The sequence below is a fragment of the Cannabis sativa genome, chromosome 5 (assembly GCF_029168945.1).
Source record: "Cannabis sativa cultivar Pink pepper isolate KNU-18-1 chromosome 5, ASM2916894v1, whole genome shotgun sequence".
NCBI classification, from domain to species: domain Eukaryota; kingdom Viridiplantae; phylum Streptophyta; class Magnoliopsida; order Rosales; family Cannabaceae; genus Cannabis; species Cannabis sativa.
In genome coordinates, this window is record NC_083605.1 from 64,730,027 (window position 1) to 64,735,307 (window position 5,281).

At 30.7% G+C, this 5,281-nt stretch overlaps 1 long non-coding RNA gene across 2 annotated transcripts; it reads left to right on the forward strand.

Annotated features, from left to right (window-relative positions):
- The first annotated feature begins 510 nt into the window (after positions 1–510).
- On the forward strand, positions 511–3,153 carry LOC115709762 (uncharacterized). 2 transcript variants are annotated; one of them, XR_009687945.1, is made up of 8 exons: positions 511–714; positions 794–874; positions 980–1,098; positions 1,238–1,364; positions 1,508–1,788; positions 1,990–2,056; positions 2,806–2,870; positions 2,950–3,153. It is a non-coding gene; the product is annotated as an uncharacterized LOC115709762 (long non-coding RNA). The 2 variants fall into 2 exon arrangements; XR_004010276.2 differs by having other exon boundaries at positions 2,813–2,870.
- Positions 3,154–5,281: the final 2,128 nt, after the last annotated feature.

Consider the following 5,281-nt stretch of genomic DNA (forward strand, 5'->3'; position numbering starts at 1 on the left):
CTTCCCATGCAATAAAAATAGTCTTTATTGCTCCATCTCGGCCACTTATTGACTTTAACGCACGAACAGTGATTCATTCAAATCTGGTGTTCACTTTTATTCTTGGTATAATTTAGATGTTAAAAGATTGGGATTAAATGATTGTAGGAGTGGACAATTGATATGAGTGGTCAGATTAGTCCTACAAATAGAGCCTGCTTATGGAAATCTAAGCGAGTATTCTTTGTTACTCCTCAAGTGTTGGAGAAAGATATTCAATCTGGTGAATTTACCCTACAATATCTCATTTCTTACATATACTGACATCTTATTTGAAGACCTATAACTTTACAATATGGAAATTTATGTTTCAAGCATATATACATTTTTTATTAGCATAAATTGGTCATGATATAAACTTTATGCAGAGTAATACATTCCATAAAGCTAAAGGAGTCTATTTACTTAGAATGTAGGCTCTAAGAACCTGTAATTTCAATTGATGTCTCTACAATTTTGACAGTATTACAATGTAAGCATGACTCTTAATGTGTGTTTGTGTGCGTCTACAATTTTGTCAATTATTCAGGAATTGTCGACTGAATAGGCTGTGGGATGAAAATAAGGGTCGATGATCCTCTATCGATGAAAAACTTTATTCTCAGTGTTCAGAATAGAGTGACTGAGTTAAAGACATCCTCGCAAGAGAGCCAAGAAAGTATAAACAGTAAAAGGGTTAGTTTGTTTGTACTTTTCTTCCAAAATAGCTCTTATTCTTCTCATGAATTTCTTTTAACTGGCTTGGTAATGGCAGATGGAGTTCATGCTTGAAACAATATGTGACATAAAAAAACAACAAGAAAAGATCTAAAGACGATCCACCACATCACACAAGGTTTAATAAATATTTACAGAATATTTTTGTACTTTAAATTTCAATTCTGCTTACCTCTGGTTATAGTTTTTGTCTTTTGATTTTCATTGCTGAAATATATTCCAGATCAAGGGATCCAGTTCGAAGATTGGAAACAATGACCCTTCTCCTACTTCCTTCCTTGAATTCTCAAAGTCGCTCCAATGGTGAATCTCATCATTTGCCTTTATTTCTTTGTTTGAAAGGTATTGTTTTATATACATACAATATATTTACTGTATTTGATCATGTTTTTTAGGTATTTACTGTATTCTCTAACTTGTGCATTTTGGGTTTGTCAAATTGAAAAAAAATTCTTTCCTAAAATTTTTGTTCCGTTTCCAGATTTGTTTCGTCTATTCTTCCGACAGGAAGGCAAGAGCTTAGTGGAAATGAAGTTGACACGATCATAAGTTTCAAGAATGCCTTGGGCATTGATGATCCTGAGGCAGCTGCAACAATGCATATGGAGGTACTCACTAATTGCTACGTGTGATGTAGTTGGCTTCATTGACTTTAAGTTTGCTCAAGGCCATGATTGTGTTTGTGTGTGTTTCTTTCAATTGCTTTAAATTTTTGATCCCTGAAACTGGGTTAGTCCTTGTTAGTTTCCAGATTGGTCGAAGACTTTTTAGCCAAAGGCTTGAGACTGGTGATCGGGATGGAGACTTAGAGGAACGTCGGGTAGGTCTTTCAGCTGTTTCACTTATTGAGTTTTATGGGTTATTCTATGGGATAACAGATAATACTGGATAAAGATACAGAGCTTGAGCATTATTAGTGATTCTCCAGTGCAGGTATTTCAGAAGCTGATTTATGTTTCGACTCTTGTTTTTGGAGATGCATCGTCTTTCCTTTTACCTTGGAAACGAGTATTTAAAGTCATTGATTCCCAGGTACTTTCAATTGCTTTTCCCTTATGTGTTAGTAAATGTAATATTTTTGTCAAGTTCTTTTGTCCAAGAAATTGGTTTTGTCCATTTGGATTTATCAAAACCTTACATGTATACAATGTATGTATTCTTATATCTTTTTGGTAGTATATATTTTCATTCTCCATTTGCCCATGTAAACTGTATTTATATCTTTTCTCTCAGGTTGAGATTGTTATTCGTGATAATGCTCAGCGGCTATATGCCACTAAACTGAAATCAATCAGCACAGGTAATATTGTAACGCATTTTGCACTTCAGCTGTATTAAAAATAGAATTACACTGATGATTTTTTAATTAATTTTTTATATTCTGGAAATGTTTTGATACTTCCCTTGTTATTATTCCTTCTGGAAAATTATACTCACTCCTTGATTCATGTCAAAACTACATGACATAATTGTGTCAGCTGTCTACATCTACAAAAATGTTTAAAAATCAGTGAGAATTTTGCATTTTGGTTATGGTATTCCTTCACTATATATATAATATTTATTTTAATATACAAAGATAGGAAAACATAAATAAAATGATTTGAATGTTGAAAAAAATTATTTGAATGTTAAATTTGTCTAAATTTAGTCAAATTTGGCTAATAGAAGATGACTTTGTATTTATATATTTCTATATATATATTGGTGTTTTACGAATTTTTGGTTTAATGTCAATTGTAATTTGTAAATGAGCTATGATTGTCAGTGCATTGCTTCTTTATATTTTGAATTTATTTAGTTGAAGTAATGATTTGATCAATTGTTTTTTACATTCTTAGCCTTAAGTTATTGGAGTGATTGGTAGTGAGCTTTATCAGTATCTTCCAAAAGTATTTTAAAACAAAAAATAAGCTGTGAAGTTATCCCACAGTTTGTTAAAGACTCGTGTGATTAGTTGGTTTATACTTTATACCACACCCACATGCTTAAATTTGAAGTCTTCTTTTACTTTTCCTTAAGTGATAATATTTTCTATGATTTTCTCAGATATCAGTGTAGAGCAGCTATTTAGCCTCAGGGAAGCACAACTCTTGTATAGGCTTTCTGATGAGGTACCTTTTCAGTATACAAATGATAGTCTTTCTACAGCTGGTCAATAGGTGTTTATTTTGATGTTTCTGCTTCATGCAGCATGTTGCGGACTTGTTCAGGGAGCATACAAGGAAACTGATTGAGAAACACATCTCTTCTGCTCTTACTTTACTGAAGTCTAAAACAAGAGCCACCTATACTCTCTACTTCACACATAATTGCCTTTACATTAATGTTTGTATCATCAAACATGATCAATGATTTGCTAAAAGCATTATAATATGATATTTTTTAGAGTACTTATATTTTGGCATGTATCATTTGAATTATCTTATAAATTTTAGATTTTGAGTCACGGAGTTACACAGGTTGTGGAGGAGCTTGATAAAGTACTTGCTTTTAATAATTTACTTATTCTTTAAAGAGCCATCCAGATTCAAGTCGCTTTGCTCCTGGGGTTGGTCCGGTATTTTTATTCGGTAAGGATCCCTACAAAGTTATTGCATATACGAAGACGTGGTATTCAAATTAACTACTTGTATATTTGTGGTGGTGTAATATTTAAAGTGAAGAATGCTTAAGTTTTTGGTGAATTTGTGCTCTGATGGTATGTAGATTGTGAGTACGGTGATAAAAAGATGGATGAGTTAAAGATTTTTTTAGAGCCTATGCAACAGATGCATTATCCGGTGGTTGCTTGGAAGAACATAAGGTACCAAACAGTAGTTTTCTTTGAAGCCTAGATAATTATTTAAATGAAATTTACAGTTTTTTTTGGTATGATCAATGATTATTTATTTTTTAATTCATTTTTATTTTCCATAATGCTTGGGGTGTCTACCAATATATACCACATGAAATTTCATTACAATCATGTGGTATATTATTTCCTTTAAATAACATACCACATGTATATTATTTTTATTTTTTTATGTGCTTAATTTAATTGTAGAAATAGCTTGAGAGTTGCTAAAGAGAACAACACTCGATATGTTGTGTATCTTGCTACATCAACCAAGATTTTTATTACATGTCGTGTGATTTATGTAATAAGAAACTTATATTCTACAACGACAATGAAGAAACAGATTGTGAGAATCCAAAATGCGGAAATAGATGTCTTCCCACACCACGGTAAACACATCATAACTAAATTAATATTTGAACTTATTTGATATTCATATTAACCGTTATATATTCTGTAAAAATTATTAGTGCAAGGACCTATGTACAACTCGACGATGGTACTGAGTTGCTAGATGCTGTGATGTTTGGAGATGTTGCAGAAAACATATTCTCATGTACTGCAGTTCAATTAAAGTCATATTCGGACGAGGTAAATATAAAAAAATAAATATATAAAATTTATACCTATTCATAAATAGAAGTATATTAAATCTTATTACTAATTATTTTTACAGAAACATAGGTTGTTTGTCCAAAAAACTACAGGAAAATTATCGGCCAAAAAATGGAGAGTTCAGTGGTATGTAGATCCAAAACGAACAATGATTTCAAAGTACAATCAATACACCATTCAAGCAGCTGAACCAATGGAAGATTAGAGAGAAGTTTCACTATACTCTTTTTAGTTTTTCAAATAATATTTTATATATCAAAACCTTTTTAATAATTTTTTCTTCTATTTTAAGATCAAACATTTTCTTTAATTTTAGTTACATAATGTTTGTTTTAAATTTTACAAAACTATATCTTGATCCTCTAAATAATAAGTATTATTTTGTTATGACTTAAATATACCCAATTATATTTTACTAACCAAATATGATAGCACACATATTACTTTAATAAAACAAATCATTCGCATGATCATACATTTAAATACAATCTAAATAAAACAACAAATAACTAAACTATAAAAAAAAAACTAATATTTACGTGCCAAGGCACGTAACTTCTAACTAGTATATAAAAAATATGACTAAAAGAATAAGAAAATAAATATCAATATAATAAATGAAAATACAATAAAATATTAATAGTGATAATTAATTTACTGATTTGGACATCCATATATAATATTGGGCATTTTACAAAAATACTAGATTTGGAGTAATACTTTTCAATTTTACTGCCACACGGCAGAATTAACATTTATACTGTCCTCCCCTTTTTTTTTTTTCTTTTATACTGTCAATACCAAAACAAAAGTATGAGGCCTCCATCTTCGACAATCACAGACATAACCACCACAACAACACCAAGACAACCGGAAAATAACCATTAATTCCGACAAGATTTAACAAAAGCAGTAAAATCGACGTCAATAAATAATCATGGCAAAACAACGGTAAAACAACACTAAAATAATCAAATAAAACAAAAGAAAAAAATGATTAAAAAAAACAAACAATCTGCTGCACAACCTCAACACCAGATGCAAAATCAACTATATTTGCAAGTCTATTCC